The sequence below is a fragment of the Atractosteus spatula genome, chromosome 7 (genome assembly GCF_055471065.1).
Source record: "Atractosteus spatula isolate fAtrSpa1 chromosome 7, fAtrSpa1.hap1, whole genome shotgun sequence".
Taxonomy (NCBI): domain Eukaryota; kingdom Metazoa; phylum Chordata; class Actinopteri; order Semionotiformes; family Lepisosteidae; genus Atractosteus; species Atractosteus spatula.
The window spans coordinates 31,079,251-31,100,582 of NC_142712.1; the positions used below are offsets into that span (position 1 = coordinate 31,079,251).

The window sequence follows — 21,332 nt, forward strand, 5'->3', positions numbered from 1 at the left end:
TCAAACAGACATGTTAGAGGTCCTCAATGCAGACATAAAATGGGGAATTTGTTTATCCTGTATTCAATCAAACTACTCAAAAAATGAACTCATAATAAAGGAGTATCAGTTTAGGGGCAAGTGCAGTTAGTGGTTATTTGTGAAAATGAAGGGGTATTGTGCAATTATAGGAGCTTAGGGTGATTGTGGGAAAGTAAACTTGCAGGTTTTGGTAAACTGTGTGAATCCTTGTAGGAGTAATGTATAATGTACTGTATATGTATGGGTCAATGTTTTTATGTATTGTGAGATTTATTTTTAATGTGCAGTGATGTTTATATGTAATGTTTGTATTTTTTGTAAATCTCCCCATGTGTTAAACAGTTGTTTGGATGCAAAACAAACAATTATGATATACTGTAGTATCAGTTTTATAGAGTTATTGTTGTTTTCTTTTTTCAGTTATTTTAGAAAAACTGTAACAAACCCGCAATTCTTGTCAGTATACTGTAGGTCTGAGTAAAACTACATCTTTTTTGCCCATACAGGGCTAACTCACAGTAGGAAACAATCTTTATTCCACAGTGAAAAAAAAAATGTTTCAGGTTGATCACCAGGAATTATGTACTTTTAACCTATATCATTATTAAATTTTATTTTAATTTAAAGGTTATAATTTGTAAATTGTTTACTGTATGCATTTTCCCATTTATTCTGTTTATTTGCCAGCTCTTAATCAACTGCACTCACCCCTGCAGCTTTGTGCAAGCACAAGAGAAGTGAAGAAAAGGTTAAGATAAAATACTGTACATACCTATTTTAAAATGTGTACTGCTGGGACATTAAACTATTTACACTGCCTACCAATGTTGTAAAACAGCAAAGCTAAAGTATCAGATGAAGTATTAATGGAACTGCAGTGCCTTGAAAACTCTCATTACTATAACTCATTACAGGAAGCAGGAAGCCAGCTTCATTCTCGTCTGACCGTGGCAATGCCTGACCAATTCTGTTCAACCAGTCGGAAAATTCCATTCGCACTCACCCATATCAATCCAGGAATATCAGTACTATAAGGCCTAAATTGCTATCTAAACGAATCCTTCACAGACTTAGAGTAGATGTTCCAAAATCAGAGAGAGAGAGATCAAAGCTCTTTAGATATTTTTTTTATTTTAAATTGTACATTTAAAAAAACAGTTCTGTGCCATAGTTGATTGACTATAGTAAAAAGCCAATGTTTTGATAAGAACCTGATGCTGCACCTCACCTACTGTGTAACAGAACCTCAGCAATCACTCAAGCAGACCTTTAAAAAGATCAGGCTCCAAGACACACTGACCCTGAAAAGTGATATGCTCCCTGCTGGTCTGATTGCATTCTTTTTTACCTACTGCAGTTCTCTCCAATATCTTTTATCCGGTTTGTCATTCAAGAGCTGTTTCCAATCCATCATAAATAATTTCACTTCGCTACAAAGTTATGACCTTTTCAATTGGCACTACTTAAATGTGTGACCTTTGTGCTTTTGAATGGACCTTGTTGACAGATCTTAGCTCTTTGTTTCTACAGGGAGTCATGCTTTCTAAGGAGGCAGAGGTCTGCAGGTTGCCTTGGAGGATAGGTGAAACAAACCATGGTCTTTGCCACTGCTATTCTTGTTTTAAATGGTGCAAGAAAGTTAGGAAATTAATCAAAATGTAACCTGAGAAATTTCACACATTTTAGTGTAAGATTTTGTATTGTGTGTATTATGTTACCCAAAAGTTTTGTAATTATTATTAATAGTTTGAGTCTGTGAATATATCCACATGGCTCCTTCAAGTTACAAAGACACATTGGTCAATTATGCCAGAAAGCTGACAAAGGTCTAAGGTTTTATGTTTGTAAGGATTTGTGCAGCTGCAATTCTTCAGTATTAGAATACAAGAACATATGGTTAGATATGCACCTTTTGGCAAGTCTTATAAGATATTTTGCTTTGCTTTCTTCTTTTCATTTCTGATCTCATGTTCTCTACATTCCAGGAGATTAGGAGTTCTGCTTCTGCATGGGAGAATTTCATAAACACTCACTGGGAGATTTAGCTTGTCCTCAAGGGAGCTTGCTCTTTTTTTCATTTCTTATGGGCCTATTTTGAACGAAACTCGATTCTGATAAACCTGATTCTCATGAAAGGAATGAAATATCAGATGCAAAGAATGAAACCAGGGGTATATAAACAACACCGAAAAAGGACAGAGAATCAATCCTTCCACTTATTTTTTTTCCTCTGACATTCAAGTAGTTGAGCTGGACTTACAGTACAAAGCAATATACTGTATACAGTATCTATACAGTGTATCAGGATGTTAAGGGATTAGAATTCTTCATCATTAAGAAATCTTTAAAAACGTTTAGCAATTCTGGATAAAAAAAAAGTATCAGCCTTGATTGATCACAAAAACCAGGCTAATTTGAGAAAATAGTGTCTTAACATTACTAGCACCTAATCATAAATAAAAAGTACATATATAATAAATAGTAGTAAAGCCCTTGTCGTGAAACTCTGGATCATATTCATAAATCCTTGATCATCAAGCTAACACCTGTCTTTTCCTTTTGATAAAAGTTTATAAATTTGAGAATAGCAAAGATGAAGAAGATAATTTACAGGGTTAAAATATGCTTTGGATTTTTTTTATTCCACAACCCACCACACATAAGTTTGTTAAATTGAACACAGTGTTTCTGTAATCCCATTTCTTCTCTATAAATATTTATGTGCTGCCGCTGCAGCTGCCTGTCCTTATGTGGTCATGCACTCAAGTTCGGGACGGATGCTTGCTGTGGAGCTGCAGAGAAGATCTTTCCAAAAGCTATAGCCCTTGCTCGTTAACTGAGGTTGATCTGCCACCAGGGACCTCTCCCTGATGAAGACACAGCTATTTAAAGCTCTTTATGTGCGGTCCACACTTCAAGCAGCTTAATCCCTATTGAACAAGAATAATTATTTCATGTTTGTAAATAAAACAAGCAAATCTCAGCAAATCTATTCATTCTGAGTGACCACAGCAGAGGCACTCACCACTTCATTATACTATTTAGCAAGTGGTGGAAACTTTGCCTTTATTAGATAGCACCCAGGGGATCTCAAGAATCACATTCTTATTTCCTCTATTTCACTGTTCTTCTCCCATTCCACCATTTAATACTCTCCTTTACATCCTCTCTTTTTTTTAGAAATCCATTTCTTTCTCCCTGTCTTCATCCTTCTTGGCAATGTGCCCCCTCTAGCTGTCCTCCCACCTTCCCCTGCTCCTTTGGTTCAGTTTATTTCTAGGGTGCCCAAGCAGCTGGCCCTAATTACACTCTTAATTCATCTGCTAATTTTTTCCAGTAAGAACCTATATTACTATACAGGGACCACACAACCGTAGTCAGTTGTGTTAGGGACTTCAGACAAGCTCAAAAGCCAGGTGCATTTTTTCACTAAAATCTGTTTGGCATATTATTAACAGTTCATTTTAACATCTGTATTTCTCCACACTATCAACAAATCCTATTACTGTGGCAACCAATAAAGAATATAGCTGAGTTCATATCCTTGTACTGCATTTGCAATAAATCACCATTACAGCAAATACATAGCCATTACTGAGTTCCCTAATGTCTTGTAGGTCTGTCTGTTATTAACAATCACTTCCTTCCCATCCGTTTCATATTATAGCCACATAACTCCTTATAAATTAGCTAAGACACAACATGGGAGTAAACGCATGATTACATGATATTTTCCATTAGCTACAATCAATTCCTCGTTAAGACTTTAAAAAAGAAAGGACCTTTAATTTCTTTTACTTGGTAAGAGTCTGAGAATAAAACAGAGTGTTCAATGTGAAGGAAGAGTTTCTGATACATGTTAGTACACATTATCAGTAGGAGCAAAGACATACTGTAATATAGACTTACAGTAATAGGAAGTTCTGTTTGGAGTTGGGAAGGCCTGTTAAATTAATGGTCCAGAAGTAACAATAACATTGAAATAGGGTTGGGAGGCACATTGGTGTACTGGTTAGCATGGCTGCCTTGCAGCACTGGGGCCCTTGTTTCAATTCCAGACCTTGGATGTTATCTGCATGATGTTTGTATGTTACCCTTATATTTGTGGCAATTGTGTAGTATTTTGGTATTTCTGTAGGTGATCTTTGAGTTCCTGTTCTTGAGTCCAAAGACATCCTTGTAGGTTAATTGGCTTCAGGAAAAAGTGGCCCTGGTGTGAGTGTGTGCATATACTGTCTTTGACTATTTGTGCCCTGTGATGGACTGGCATCCCATCCAGGCTGTACCCTGCATTTCACCCATCGCTTGCTCCGGCTCCCTTATGACCCTGAATTGGATGAAATGGTTAGAAAATGGATGAATGAACTGGGCTGTGGCAGGCCAGTTTTGGATGGGACTGTGATAACAGTTGACTTATCACAAGAGGATATAAAAAGGCCTCTATGTTTTCTAAATACACACACCTGGTGTCTATCATATTAGTTAATTAGATTATTGGTAGTGGTTAATACATATGATACATACTGTATATGTTGCCCATTGTATGAAGATGTGCAGTGTTTGCGCACTGAAAAATAGGAAGGGAGCTGCTCACACACCCTATTAAATAACAGCAAGCTGAAATTTGTTCCATTTTGTGTCTTAGTGGTCCTTCCTCCGTCTTCATCCAGATGTGTATGCAAAGAGCAGTCTGGCAATAGCTATTGGACATGTTACTGTAGGCTTCCAAGACTGGCAAATCTATTAAAATCTTCCACCCATCAGAGGGAGCAGGTGCTCATCGAGTCAACTGTGCAGGAGAGCAAGAGCTACTGAGAAAGAGTGATCAAGCGATTAACCCAAATAGTGTACATGGGTTTGCAACAGGGACCAGTATTGTTCTGTGTTTGGTTATGGTGAAAACCAGTAAACAGCTAGTAAACAACAACTAGAGAAAGAACTGAAGAAGTCCAGTTAGATCTCAAAGAAGAACTAGGTTTAATTACTATTTTGTCCTGTTTATTTTTGTGTCAGTTTCTGGAAACCATGTGACACTGCACCACTCCATACAATGATACCTTGAAAATTCACAGAGAACTTGAATTAGACACAGGCTTTAAATCTTCTATCACCCCCATTACAATTAAGAGTCCTCATACAATATAGTTTAGATGGGTAGCCGCGTCAGCATGCGTAGGCTGCAAAGGAACAAGTAATAGGTTTATTCCATGATGAAAAAAGAAGAAAGAAAACACAGCGTTTCGACTGTGGAGCCTGAAGAAGAAGAAGGCCTGAAGGCCACCTGAAGAAGACTCACACCTGAAGAAGGCTCCATGTCCGAAACGTTGTGTTTTCTTTCTTCTTTTTTCATCATGGAATAAACCTATTACTTGTTCCTCATACAATATGTTTGGCCAGATATGCTGATATGTTTGGATTTTTGTTTCCCTATTTACCACTTTAGTTCACAGGAAACATCAGGATAATTGGACTGTATACTGTATTTCTACCGCATGACACACTCTAAGTCTTTTTACACTGTAGTTCAAAATGAGTGAAAGCAGAATTAATGAGCTTGTTGTCAGATTGGAATCAGTATAGTTCTGCTCCTCTATTCCAATGTTGTGCCAATGTTGTGCCAGTGCTAGTGACCCACATCTACAATCTACTGAGATGGGAGAGCTCTAAGGTTGCTGTTGCATGTGGAATTTGTGGATTATTAGGTGGTCTTCTTCCCTCTGATTCAGAAATTACAAACATACACACAAATATGGAGACCAGGGGTGCTGTGCTATGGGAGATACCATTCTTCCAATGAGAAGTGAACATGAGGCCTTTAAAGAATATTAAAGATCCCTTAAAGAAACAGTTTGTAAGAGTAGGGGTGTTAAGCCTGGAGTCCCAACTGACTATGTTCTACATTGGATATGAACATCTGGCCTGCCTTATCTTTCAAATTAATTCTAGATAGTAAATGAAAGTTTTGTTGTGTTGTTGCAGTGTTAATGGCTGTCTTGTATCACCGAGGTGGGTACTGCACTTCAGTAGTGGATAGATATTATGTAAAGAGCTTTGGGACTCATTTGGGATGAAAATTGCTATCAAATAATGATAAAGAAGATAAGAAATGAGAGTAGGTCATTCAACCCATCATGCTAAGATTTTTGGTAGTACTTTATTGATCCAAGGATTCCGTATTACCTAGGAAACTGGGTTCAAAAACCTCTATAACAATTGGAATTGTTTTTCCAGAAATTCTCCCACTTTCGTGAACACTAATGTTTTACATCTCCAGTAGTGTTATCTGTCCCATTTTATGTCATCTGCAGATTTCAAATATTTACTGAAATTGTAGTGTACTGTATATTGCTATAAAGTAGGAAGATCAGTGATGGAATATTCTTGTGGCACTCCATTAATTAGAAGCTTCTTTCCTTATCACTGTCCTTTTCCTAAAATCCACCTTTCCCAGATGACAAGTTTTAGGAGTCCTGTGAAACCAGCTCAGCAAGTAGAGGATGGTAGAGGGACCAGCAACGCTCTCATATCTTTCACTCTGTTCTGCCAGAGATGCAAAGATTGCTCCCTGGCACCAAGAACCTGAGCCGTTAGATAACTCTAACTATCTGTTAAATAACTAATATGCAACCTCAATAAAGGCAAAAGCCCATTGACATCAGGGAAGAGGCGACTGCCAATGATGCAAAATAATTATTTTGGTGGCCATGATGCTAGCCAGCAAAACCCTTTTCTGTAGTTTGGTTAATAGAAGAGCCATCATGAAGCGGTAATAATGTACCAAAGGGGAGCAAGGAATACTGTGCTTCAATAGTGTGCATATTGTTGCTTGTATCTTTTCCCAAAGCTCTAACACGTGCCTCTCAGGACCATATGATAAAACAGAGTACACTACAGAGAATCAATAACATGCATTAAAAACCGTCTCAGAGGTATTAGGTAAATCCAATGAATAAAGTTAAAAACAATCACCTGGTGATCAATCCATTTCAACAAAACTGAACAGATTTTTTTTCACACACCTACTGTACCACCCTACAATTAAACCCTAAATTCCTTTCTTCTTATTTTTCTTTGTGTCCTCTCTAAAAACAGGACTTTCTGTTAGCACGATAGCTAAGCAAAAAATATTTTAACCACAAAGTGATGCACACAGAAACACTCTTATGTTCTTATGTTTTAATCAAGCAACTTGGTTGACTTAAAATGTGTTAAAAAGTACGTAGATAAACACAACTGTTAAACATATTGTGCAATAGTAAGAAACATTTGTTTGAGTTTAAATTGCATTGCAGCCCAAACTTTATTAAACAGCCTCTAAAATGTGTTAACATACAGTACAGCTCTGTTTTGCAGAAAACATTGATTCAACACACATACAGTATACACTGTACAGGTATACAATAACAATGCCAGGCTCTCTCACAGCAGAGACAAGTTAGACAAACCAAGGGTATGCTTGTGCTGTTGCCTTAGCAAGATGTCAAACTGAAAAATTGTAGTGCTTCAAATTCAAAGCACAGAAATATTTGGTATTTGGGTCAATTAAAAACAATCTTTTTATTATTTTAATCTATTTAGAATAAATTTGCATTCATATATTATCTTATTATAGTAAATGCCAATCTATTATTCCTAGCTAAACTAGGTACAGTAACTTAGCAGTCACCATGAGGTGGTTGCAGGATGGTTGCAGGCATGACCGCTTTCTGCATTTGAAGACAATTTGAAATTCTGTGAAGTTTGAAGTCAGGTTCAATTGCATGTCCATGTCAACTGGCGTCTGCTCCACAGTTAGTTCTAGTCTTGTGGTAGTCTTCAAATGCTGGTTTGTAGAGCTCTGGTGCAACATGCTCAAAGAACCATAACCTCTTGGTATGGTGATGTGCCCATTGAAGTGAACGTGGACAATCCTTTGCCACAATTATTGATCCAAAACGTCCAGTTTCCTGCTCAGAGATGCAGCCATTGACCACATTTATAACTAGAGCTTTTATGAAGATATACTGTACACATTGTGTAAATTGGTCTTTAGTGGCTCTAGATACCATATATCTGTAGAGCTGGTCAGTATATATTCTTTTAATTCCTATTTCACAGCCAGACGTTTGTTGTAAAATGCAGCTGAGGAACAGTAGATTAATTATTTTTACTTATTCACAAAAAAACATTTGAACAGTTACAAATAAGCATTTTCTCAGTCATTTCTAAGTGCATAATTGACCTGAGGATCTCATCTCGTTGCTTTTTCAACTTTCAAGCATAGTGAGGTAGCTTGTTCCACTTCCACAACCCTTGAAAAGTGACTCCAGTTGCATTTCCACTTCTGGTGCACATTTCATAATGTAGGTGATTTTGGGGAAATAATTTGGGTTGACTTTCTCATTTCCTTTAAGGATCTTGAATATTGGAATCCATTCCCTTCAAATTCTATAGGCTTTTAAAGTTTAAAAAGGTTAAATTATTTTAGCCTCAAAACTAGCTTGTCCAAACTCTGTTTTTCCTATTTTGTATTTGTAGGTTATGTCTTTGCTATCAAGAAACAATACCCTGCACCTTATTAAATGTCTATATTAATATGTAATCTGTAAGATGGTTGTCCATTTTGAATTTTCCTAATCCATCTAGTATGGGATAATCTGCCTATGTGACTAATTTGCTAACTATACCATAATTTAGATAATCAACATAAATTAGAAGTGCAGTGTAGATCCACTAAACATATCACTATAATTTAAACATTTACACCTTATCTGTAAACTCTGTTTCCTGTCTATTAACCGATTCTTCTTGTAAGTACTGTACATGCATTACTTTGAATGCTAACTGACAGGAGTTCCAGGATTATTTTTTAGGGATTTTGTAAAAAGCCTTACCATTTTGGACACTGCTTATTTTTATTTACTAATGGGATAAATATGATCTTTTCTTCAAACAGAATATCCTAAGCTGTTTACACACACTTCCCATTGATCTCAAATTTAACCTGTCCCATTTGTACTTCTCTTTAGTCTCTTTCTCATTCCTTCATTGTTCTTTGGACTAACATTGGTTTAAAGGTATACTTCAAAATATATTATACTGTGAGCTCAATAATTAGTACAATATATACTACAACAGCATACAGTATTATGATTTCAACAATTCAACACTGTTATCTGGTATTTGGATTACAGTCATGACATTTGGCTCCTTATCAGTAGTCAGTATTTTTTGTTTTAGTCTATATTCTGCCAGAATGGAAGATAATAATTTTTCATTATTTCCAGAGCAAGAAATAACATTTCATATATCTCAGCTAGGAGACATCTGCATAATCAGGTCATTGAAGATCTGTCCATCATTGTTTAGGTTTGCTCCATTCACATACCTGTATAATGTATGTGAGACGTACATTGTAGGATAAATTATAGATATATAATATACATTACTAGATACATTAGCTTATTTTACATAAAAATGTAAAAATGTTATAAAATACCTGATAAATGGAGGTTTGAAAGGAGGGAGCAGAAAACATATTTGTTAAAGGGTAACTTTACAAATTCCTTTGTCTCACACAGAATTGTTGACAATTGCATGAATGAACTGGTAAACATTTCTGCTAAGGTGGTATGCTAAAGCATCAACATGTTTGAGATGTGCTTGAATTTCTTAAAACTTGTAGGCTTACTCAGCAATGCTTAACACTTGTGTTGCTTCACTTTAAATCAATTCCTCTGCAGCTATAATGTTTTTGGACTCAGCCAGTTTGAACAATCATGTTCTGTTAAGTGTTATATCTTTGAAATTGCTCCTTGCTTGCATGTTTTTCCTTTATCCCCCCTGGGACCAGCTGCAGTCTCCTTGCCAGCTCTCCCCAATGGAAAATATGAGCTTCACCCACCGGAATGACTAATGATAAACATGACCATAAAAGCCTGTGCTTCCTTCCCATACAGTGTACTCCTCCTGTGTTTTCTCCATTTCTCTCGCTTCTGTTCTATATTAAAACTTGAGCATCATTTTTTTTTCTTGGTCAAGTAAACAGCCCAGATTAAACCCTCCAGGATACAGTATGTTTCTCTCACAGCAGTCTTTGAAAGGGTTCATCATTTAAATATGTATTGTTGCTTTTACATTTATTCTTATTCGTTTTCATTTTCTCTACGGCTTTAAAAAACAGATGAAATGAAACTGTGATGGCTTCCCCTTTCTCTGAGGTCAAAGAAACTGTTTACAAACTGCTCCTGTATATATGTTAGCTAAGCTGGAAATCCCATATTGTCTGGTTGCTTTACTGCTAAATAGAGTCAGTGTACCACTGAATAATTAAATCTGTTCATATAGAGGTGTTAGTGGGGCCAGCAGGGGGCGCTCACCCTGCGGTCCATTTGGGTCCTAATGCCCCAGTATAGTGATGGAGACACTATACTGTAAACAGGCGCTGTCCTTCGGATGAGATTAAAAATCCCAGGGAGTTTCTTGAAATGAGTAGGGGTGTAACCCTGGCGTCCTGGACAAAATTCCCATTGGCCCTTACCAATCATGGCCTCCTAATAATCCCCATATATGAATTGGCTTCATCACTCTGTCCTCCTCCCCACTGATAGCTGATGTGTGGTGAGCGTTCTGGCGCACTATGGCTGCCGTCGCATCATCCAGGTGGATGCTGCACATTGGTGGTTGTGGTAGAGGAGTGTACCCATTTCCTGTAAAGCGCTTTGAGTGGAGTGTCCAGAAAAGCACTATATAAGTGTAACCAATTATCAATTATTATTATTATATATCTACATATTAAAAGATAAAACTTACTGTATAAACCCTTTGGGCTTGAATATTTCTTCTCGTGATGAAAAAACAGCATAAGAAAGGTTGCAAATGAGGGGAGGTAATTTAGTTTATCTTTACAGACTGGCAGTTTAAAGGTTAAATAAGTCTGTATTTTCATCCAGATGTTTCTTAAAAGAGTCCAGAAGTTTGAACCTCAAACATCTGATGGTAATCTTGTTCCTGACAACCACAACCCTTTGTGTAAAGACGTGTTCCCTATCCCCTGTCCTAAACAATTCCCTTTCATTTTCCAATACAAATCCTTTCATTTTCTAACCACTTTGTCCGATTCAGGGTCATGGAGGAGCCACAGCTTATCCTGGAAAGCGCTTTCTAATATCTATAACCCATAATATTTTTCCTGACTTGGATCAAATCTCCTCTTATTTACTTTTGTTCCAGATTGAAAGGGTTGCGATTCTTTAAACTGTGAAGGAGTAAGATGATTGCTCTATAGATTACTGGTTCAGTTCTATCCACCTTTCATGAACCCATGTTACATTTGCAATTCTTAAATACAGTATAGGGGTCCCTCTCCATTCTGTGTGAGCCTTGACATACAGTATCCTCACTGGGATTCTATGAAAAACATCTTTAATTTCCTGAAGTATGGCTCTGAGAATACCACCAGGCTCTGGTGAATTACACCATTTTTGCGGTCATAGCCCCTCTAGAAACTCAGTGACAACTATGCCAAAATCATTTCATGCTGACAGTGCTCAGTATATAACACTGATAATGTAATTGATGTTTTCTATTGTAAAAACATGTGGTGAAATCTTCACTTAGCATATTACTATCTTTAAGACTTAAACGCTGGTGGGGGACTGTAGAGAGAATGGAAGCCTTCACGTTTCTTGACATGACCATCTACCACTCACTGAAGTGTGAAATTAATACCAGCCTCATCATGAATAAAACCCATTAAAGACTGTGTTTCCTATGACAATGCAGAGTGTTTGTAGTTAATGAGGAAGCAATGACGCATTTCTATAGAGCTGTAAGTGAGAGTCTGGTCACCTTCTCGGTGACAGTGGGGTATGGCAATATAACTGCCCAAGAGAAGAAATAGTTTGAAAAAGCCATATGCACAGCATCCAAGATCAATCGGATGCAATCCTCCCTCTGTTGGCTCTACTATTTATGATAGCTGCATCAAACGGAAATCTAAGGTGTCCACAGACCTTTGCTCCTGCCAGCTCCTTTTTTAAACTTCTCCCTTCGGGGAGGAGATTTCAAATAATCAAATGTAGTACTGCTCAGTTCCTGTCTAGAAGCCATTAGGCACCTCAATATGAAGATCTTGGAGGTTGCAAATATTGAGAGTGAATGTACAGTAGTACTATAAGTAGACTAGAATCTTTGATTGATTACTATGTACTGTGTATGTGTAAATGTAATATGTTTCTTGTAATATGTTGTTTTTATCTGGGCTGCACTGCAACAAATTCCAATCAACTTTGTTGACATGGCAAATATTGGACTGAACAGAATCGTCCTTATTATCTCATTAATATTAAACATTATCTTATTAACTGCTCTCATTTTTTACAGTTATTTTACTGGTTTTAGTAGTAAAAATGTTCTTCTTTTGGTAATTTTCATGTCATTTTCCAATTGTGCATTTTGTTCATTGTATTCGTTTTCTGTTTGAATCTTGAACCATGTTATAGAGCCTACGTATCACCATCTAGCCATCTAGACTACATTTACCTGATCACATCACACAGTATGTCTACATTATGGGATGTATAGAGTGTTAAGTATTCTTTATGTGAGTACTTCATATTTAACAAACAAAAGTACACCAATTTATTTTATATTTATGCCCATTACCTTCCCCCATTTCAGTTATTTATATAAAGTCATTATTTCCCAATAATGCAGTAGCTTCAAGTTTATACTTTTTTTTATGCTTCAAACGTGAAAGTCAAAGCATTTAAGACAATGCTTCATTGGAAAAACAAATCTTCGTGTAGCCTAGGACTTTTTTGCTCACACCAGAGTTTCCCTGTTGTGAGCTTCCTGCTTCCCATTTCCCCAGTTTAAATATACTGTACCTTAATCACTCTATGCATTTGCCTCCCCAATACACCAATATACAGTACCTCTGTTTCAAATGCAACAAGTTCCGCTCTTGCAAGTGTCATTTTCAGAGAAAGTCCTCCATGGCCCTGTACACCTATAGCCTTTTCTCTACACTAATATTTTAGCCATGTGTTAAATTTCCATATTGCATACATACAGTACTCTACCTGGGCTTGCATTACCAAATCGTTGATTTCCTGAGAAGACCACCACAGATGTTCTGCTCCAAGGTTTATAATCTATTGCTTAAAACTGTCTTGCAGAATCGTCAGCCTACCCTTTTTTATGTCAGTTGTTCCTACATTGACCATGACAAATGGATTCCAAGGCCAGGAGCCTGTCCACTCCCTGAGAGGGGTCCTAGGGCCTTTAAATCCTTCCATTTACCTCCAGGCAATCACTACACAGATCCATCTCCAGTAAAGCCTGGAAGTGGTCAGACACAGCAAACTCTGAAGATGCTGCTCTAGTATGATATACATGTCTGCAGCTGCAATATATGTTAACAAGTTAACCTCCTACACATCCCTGCATCTGAAGTGCACACAATGTCTTTATAGGACAAGACAGCCAGTTTCTGAAACTCTGTTAATTCTGTGTTGGGTAGATGTCACCAAGCTGGGCCTGGAGCCACCCATCTTGGACTCCAGCTGGTAAACCATATGAAGTTTCTTTGGCTATCTTTAGCCAGAAAGCCAATCATCCAGTAAACCCCTACAATGGCCTCATATAGATTCTTTGTGACACTTTAATAAATACCCTTATTAACACATCTCTTTAACTAATGGTTGACATATCTTTTCATATCTACTTTTTGTAACAGTAAATATGGAGATTGCAAGAACAAAAATCTTTGAACATCTAGTATGTAATGAATACCAAACCAAAACCTGCATAGAAGAAAAAAATTGAAAGAGAAGAAATAAAAAATGTAAACTTAGCAACAAAAAACAGTTGATTTTATGCTAACTTGTTAATGATAACAACGATAATTGTAGGTATTGAAAGTGCTGGGTGTCATCAAGAGATAAAGAGAAGCATTATGTATTGTATATGGTAAAAACTCCTAGTACACAGAGGTACTGTATACACTTATGTACTGTAACAACCTACTACAATAATAAATACATACATATATTATTACATATATAAAAAATATTGTCAATCTGCTTTATCTGGTTGGAGTTTTGATCACTGTATGAAAGATAGTTGGTCAAGGTGAAGAGCTTGTTCAGAATTTAATAGGCTGTTGTTCAAATGCCAGCTACTGTAGTCATTCAAATAAAATGTTAAAAGTAAGTTCTTATTGTACATGACTGATACATAGCTCAAGCCTAATATCCTTTGAGTCAGAACTTCTCAATTCTAATCTTTGAGGCTCCGTCAATCTCAGCCTTTGAGGATCCAATATCTTTTGATTCTTGTTAGAGGTGCAAACAGTATTGATTGATATACTTAATTAAAAATCTTTTTGGTATATTGAAATTCAGTTTTTTAGACCTGACAATGAAGAGTTCAACTAAAGTTCAACTAACTACCTGAGATTTCATGTGATACTGTATGTAAATAGAGATGATCAAGGACACGAATTGGGAATACTGACTTTATTGAGTTATGCTGCCCAATCCCTTTGGTGACACCTAATCTGATTACAGAAACTGCAAAATTGAGTTTTTTTTAGGAGTTTCAGGTCTTAACAGATTGTCCCTACAAAGTCTAATATTGTGCAATATTACAGTAACATTATATATTATTCATCATCTGGTACAATTAATAGCAAAATTATTTACAATAGCTAAAATCTTGAATTTCATTATATTCTTAAACTGTATGTCTTCCAGGAAAATGTCAGTTTTATAAAAAAGAATGTATACAGAATAAAAATACAGTATATAATCAGTGCTCCTGCAGATATAGAACTATGATTTAGAAATGTTATAGTAGCAAAACAGATTGCAGAACTATAGAAGCTATTGTCTGAATCTTGGATTTTGTCAGTGTATAATTTATGATGACACTATACAAGTGTGGGTATGTGAGAAAACTTTAGAAAATTAAAGACTTAAACATATGGAATCTGTTTCTGAAGTTTGCTTTCCAAGCCTTTTGGCTTCAACACTGGTGCCTTCGAAAGCATAAACAAGCTGTGAAGTTACCACCTGGCAGTTCTTCACACTTTCCAGATGGAAGTGCACACACTCTACAAGTTATGTTCTGCTTCTTAGTTTCTTTTGCTTTTTTAAAAAACTGAAAAAGACAACCAGCACAGATGAGCAAAGCTCTTTTAAATGTTGCACGATTCTCTTAAACTAATCTTAGAGAACATTCATGTGTCACTCAAAAACAATTCTGACATAGATATGGAGAAGTTTTGCTTACAGCTAAATGGATAAATAAATTAATTCAAATAATTGCTAGTTTGTATCATGGCTTATCCAAAAAGAGTTCAAATGTATTTCCTGAAGGAGTTTATCATACAGTAGCATATTTCTCAGTAATGTATTAACAGGACCACTAAAGAAACAGACAGATATTTATTTAACAAGCTTTAAACCAAGAGATTTCTGATAATCTAGTTTTTGGCGGTTTTGGATTAATAGATTTATAATCTCAGGATCTCTGAATCCACCTATTTCTAGAAGGATCCCAGCAACTGTGCTTCAACAACTTTGAGGCAATGAAGTCTGGCACTGTAATCATGCGGTCAGTTGTGTGTCTGGCCAGATCAGGTTGAATAGCATTGTAAGAACAATCATTTCAGAACTGTCTTTATTTTAAAGATATTCAGATTTATGTATTGCAGTTACCATTTCTCTTATCTAATTCAGCTGCTCTTATCCACTTCTTTGGGAAAAAATAAACGCAATATTTATTGCCTTACCCTGCAGATCCATTTTTCTGTCATAGCTTTTTTAGAGTTAAGCTTAGACATCAGTTTGGTTATTACAAATAGCTGAGCAGCTTCATTCAGACATCAGTAATCCTTGGTTAAAATAAGTGCTTCCTTTTTTTAATTCAAAATCCACACACTCTTAAATTTGACTTGTGTTACCTGTAGTTTTGTAGTTTTACATTTCTTAAAGGGCAGGACTCAACCTTGACACATTTGAATTCAGTATGTTCCAAAGAAGCCATGTTTTTTTTGTATTTTGACAATCGAAATTGTACACTATATTCTAAACAAGGTTATTCTATATAATTCTATATATAATGTTATATACAGTGGTGTGAAAAATTAAGTACACCCCATGAAAAAGTTTGTCTTTTTTTATATTTTTGGACAAAAGGATATTTGATTGTCATTTCAATAATACTGATAAAGCTGATATAATTTTTTAAAAAATTAACACTTATTTCAATTAATTTGTTCTATTTAAATTAACAGAAATGCAATTTCCTTGTGCAGAAAAAGTTAGTACACCCCTACCTTTATCATTGCATCAAATGCCTAAAATTAGAATTAGGTGCACCAAAACAGGGGAAAATGATTAGAACATCATTAGAGAGTAACTTGGAGGACACTGCTTTCTATAAACATCAGAAACCTGTGGTCTGGTTTGGTCTTAGCAATTGAGGTGTGTGGCTACATTATGCCAAGATCAAAAGAGCTCTTTGAGGCCCTCGGAAGAAAGGTTGTTGATGCCTATGATGCCCTGGTAGGGGTTTTAAAGCCATTTCCAAGCAATTTGTAGTCAATCACTCAACTGTCCGAAAGATCGTCTACAAATGGAGAAAATTTCAAACCACTGGCAATCTATCCAGGCCACGTCGTCCCACCAAATTCAGCCCAAGAGCTGAACAAAAGATGCTGCAGGAAGTCTCCAAGAACCTCAGGATAACATCAAGGGATTTACAGGGAAGTCTTGCCTCAGTCAGTGTCAAAAGTGCATGAGCCAACCACCCAAAAGAGACTGCAGACCTTTGCCCTACATGCGAGGCCAGGAAGGAAGAAGCCACTGCTCTCAAAAAAGAATATACTGTAGATGCACGACTGAAGTTTGCCAGACAACACCTAAGTGAAGATCAGGACTATTGGAACAATGAGCTCTGGGCGGATGAGACAATGGTAGAGCTGTTTGACCACAATGCCAGACTTTATGTTTGGCCAAAACCAAAAACTGCCTTTGACCAAAAGAACCTCATACCAACTGTAAAGCATGGTGGTGGAAGCAATATGGTTTGGGGCTGCTTTTCTGCCTCAGGGCCTGGCCAGTGTGCCATCATAGAGTCAACCATGAATTCCACATTGTACCAGAGAGTGCTTGAGGAGAATGTGAGGCCATCTGTCAAAAAGCTGAAGCTGAACCGTAAGTGAACCTTGCAACAAGGCAATGACCCAAAACACTCAAGCAAATCCACAAAAAATGACTCAAAAAGAAGAAATGGAGGGTTATGGAATGGCCAAGTCAAAGCCCAGATCTTAACCCCACAGAAATGCTGTGGGGAGACTTGAAGTGGGCAGTAAATGCAAGAAAGCCCTCAAACATCACACAGTCGAAGGAGCTCTGTAAGGAGGAGTGGGCAAAAATGTCTCCAAGTCGATGTAGCAGACTGATAGACAATTACAAGAAATGCCTACAAGAAGTGATTTCTGCCAAAGGGGGCAATACCAGCTATTGAAGCTAGGGGTGTACTTATTTTTTCCACAGTACACTATTGCATTTCTGACTTTTTTTTTGTTGAATAAATTATTGCAAAAATTATTGCAAAATCATTGTTATTTGTTAAATTAGATCCACTTTATCTATCAATATTGTTGAAATTAAATCAAATATCCATACATGCAAATATGTTGAAAAACACACCTTTCATGGGGTGTAATTACTTTATCACAGCACTGTAATTCTAATGTTTCTTGACCTGCATTCTACACCTTTCACCACATATGCTGGCATCCTGGCCTTTTTTATCACCTCCTCACATTTTGGAAGTCCACAAAAACATCTAAATTCTTTCCATAAGTCTCTTCTTCATGTTCAGTGTCTCCCTTTGTACACTTTAATTATATGACAATGTGCACATATAGTACCTAGGGGGATGTGTGGTAAAGGATGTGTTTCTAATCTATCAGGTAGCTGGCAAAAAAGTAGAGTGCTTTTTTGCTTGCTTTACTTTCAGTGTGCAGAAAGAGACAACTTCTACTTCTTAATGACCAAATTCAGTGAGCTCACAGGGATATTCATTTTCATTCAAATTTTAACCTTTTTCTGAACTGAGCCTTTGTAAGAAATTATCATTTGAGTTGTTTTTAAAGTTCCTTTTTCTTAATAGTTGTAAAAAAAACTACCTAACAGATGGACCTTATAGAAACAGGTGTTTGGTATATATTCTGAAATCAATATATTTAATAATTGTATCTAAAGTTTCAACAGGCATAAATTAATTCACCTATTAAATTGAATGTTCGCCTATTAATACAGTTTTAATTCAAATATTCACGTGCATCATTTGTAAATCTACAAATTGGGACATCATTTGAATACTTGTGAAGAAACATAAAATTATTATTATTATTATTATTATTATTATTGTTCCTGCTCTTCTTCTTATTATTGTTCTGATTGTTGTAGCCCTACTACACAGCTATTCTGTATAAGGATTTGCAGAATATAATCTTTAATATTCAGCTTTAATGATTCATTCAACATTTCAGAGAGTGGTATACTGTACATTTTATTGTGCAACAAAAAGCACCAAAAGCAATTCTATCTTACTTCAAATGGCACAGTGCTAGATTTGAATGAATAAGGGAGGCTCTATGATCATATTTAATAGAACACTTTCAAAACTACTGTATGAAAGATATATTTTTTTGCTTTTAAAATAGATTAAGTTTCATTTCTGGTGATGAAGAAGAGAGCCTTTAGGAGGGGGGACAAGGAAGAAGTTAAGCGTGTACAAAGGGAACTAAAGCAGAAGTTAAGGGAGAGCAAGGTCGCCTACAGGAGGAAGGTAGAGGACAAGCTGCAAAGGAATAGAGTGAGGGACATATGGAACAGCATGAGAGAGATCACTAGGTTCAAACAGGCTGGGAGTGTAACAGAGGGGAACCTGGAGATGGCCAATGACCTGAACCAGTTCTTTAATAGGTTTGATTCAGGGACCTCTGTGGCTCATCACCCATCCCCCCACAGTCACACGCTCCCTAAGCCCTCGCAGCTGTGACTACCCTACACCTCCTCTATCCCTCCACAACCACGGTTACCAACTACAGCTACAACTGCCAACTGCTACTCACTCCCCCATCCCCTACAGCTGCAACTCTCCAACACCTCCCCCATTAACACCTACATCACTGACAGGGCTATGAGCACCATCCACCAGGCCAGGCTGATCATCATGGCCGACCAGAGGAAGAGGGAATTGAAGAGGCTTTACCAGGGGAAGGCCACAAGACCAGATGACGTCTGTCCCAGAGTTTTGAGGGCTTGTGCTAATCAGCTGAGCGGAGTTCTCCAGCGCCTGTTCAACCTAAGCCTGCGCTTGGAGACAGTCCCTGTGCTCTAAGAAACATCATGCCTGGTCCCGGTACCAAAGAAAGGGCACCACTGTGTCCTCAATGACTATAGACCAGTAGCGCTGACTTCTCATGTCATAGACACTGGAGAGGCTGGTCTTGTCCCACCTGAGACCCCTGGTCAGTTCATCACTGGACACTCTACAGTTCACCTATTGTCCCAATGTTGGTGTGGAAGATGCAATCATCTACAGTACATGCTACAAAGGGCCTATTTACACCTGGACAAGGCTGGCAACACTGTGAGGATTACGTTTTTGGACTTCTCCAGTGCCTTCAACACTATCCAGCCCTTATTGCTAGGAAGGAAGCTGGAGGAGATGCAAGTGGGTACCTCCATGATCTCATGGATCACTGACTATCTGACAGGCAGACCACAGTTCGTGAGACTGCGGAACTGTGTATCTGAACAGGTAGTGAGTAACAAGGGGGCTCCTCAGGGGACAATTCTTTCTCCGTTCCTCTTCACCGTCTATACTTCAGACTTTAAAAACAACTCGAAGTTGTGCCACCTGCAGAAGTTCTCAGACGATTCTGCAATTGTGTGGGATGTATCAAGGGTGGGCAGGAGGAAGAGTACAGAGGAGTGGTCAGTAGCTTTGTGGAGTGGTGTGGGGAGAACCTCCTGCAATTGAATATGGCAAAGATGAAGGAGCTGATGATAGATTTCAGGAGGAAGAGTGTCCAACCTTTTCCGGTCTGCATTTACGGGAATGGCGTGGAGATAGTAGACTCATACTTTATTTAACTGACATACATAACCGACTTTACTTCTCTAGGAGGCTCAGGTCCTTCAATGTGTGTAGTAAGATGCTCCATATGTTCTATCAGTCAGTTCTAGCGAGTGCCATTTTCAACACAGTGGTGTGCTGGGGCTCTGGGAGTAGAGCAGGGGATGCTAACAGGCTGAACAAGCTCATCAAAAGACCAAGTTCTGTCATTGGGTCTGACCTGGACCATTGGAGGTAGTGGCTGAGAGGACAATACTGTGAAAATTAATAGCCATCATGAACAGCGTCTCCCATCCCCTCTATGACATGCTTTTGAGAATGAAGAGCATGTTTAGCAATAGGCGGATCCAAGCACAGTGCAACAGGGAGCGCTACAGAAGGTCATTCTTGCCTTCTGCCATAAGACTGTACAAGTCGTCCACTGTGTGTCTGGCAGGGACAGCATTGACCTGTTTTTGGACTAAACATAAAACTGCTTACATCAGTTTTTTTTTCCTATTTACAACTGTTTTTTATTCAATATACTGTATGCTAGGGATTTGTGCAATATATTTATAATATATATTTATAATGTGTAATACAACTTTTTGTGTACTGTACTTTCGGGTCTCTTTTTGTATTTTTTGTACTTTGAACAACTCTGTATAATCAATTTTTTACTTTTAACTGCACTTCTCAATGACTGTACTGACAGTATTGTATGTTTTGTATTGTTGTATTATTGTATCATAATACGGCATAGGCTTCAGAACGGTGTCCTGACCATCTGAGTCCGGGGCTCGGAGCGCCTGGCTCCATTATGGTTTTATCTTCTGTGTTCCTGGTTTCCTGTTCCCTGTGTTCGTCTTTGGCTTTGGATCTCCTGGTATTGGATTTTGGACTGGGCCCTGTTTTTTCCCAATTGGACTCCCCTTGTACTCGTTCGCCTTTGCCACGCCCCCCGAGCACTGGATCACTGCCGTCACCGCCCCCCTGCCTGTCATCCCCACCTGTTCCAGCTGTGTTTTCCATTGTCCTTCTCCAGTCACTTCTGGATTATACCATCCGCATAGGTTCCTAAACAACGCACTTTACGGAAGTCAGGTCTGGCTCCCTTGACACTGCCTAGCTCTGTCAGTAGAGCATAATACTCATAATCTCAGAATAGTGGGTTCATGTCCCACATT

At 37.7% G+C, this 21,332-nt stretch overlaps 1 protein-coding gene across 5 annotated transcripts in view; it reads right to left on the reverse strand.

The window, feature by feature from the left end:
- ppp1r12b (protein phosphatase 1, regulatory subunit 12B) overlaps positions 1-21,332 on the reverse strand; it is a 40,181-nt gene that overhangs the window by 12,209 nt on the left and 6,640 nt on the right. The window lies entirely within an intron of this gene.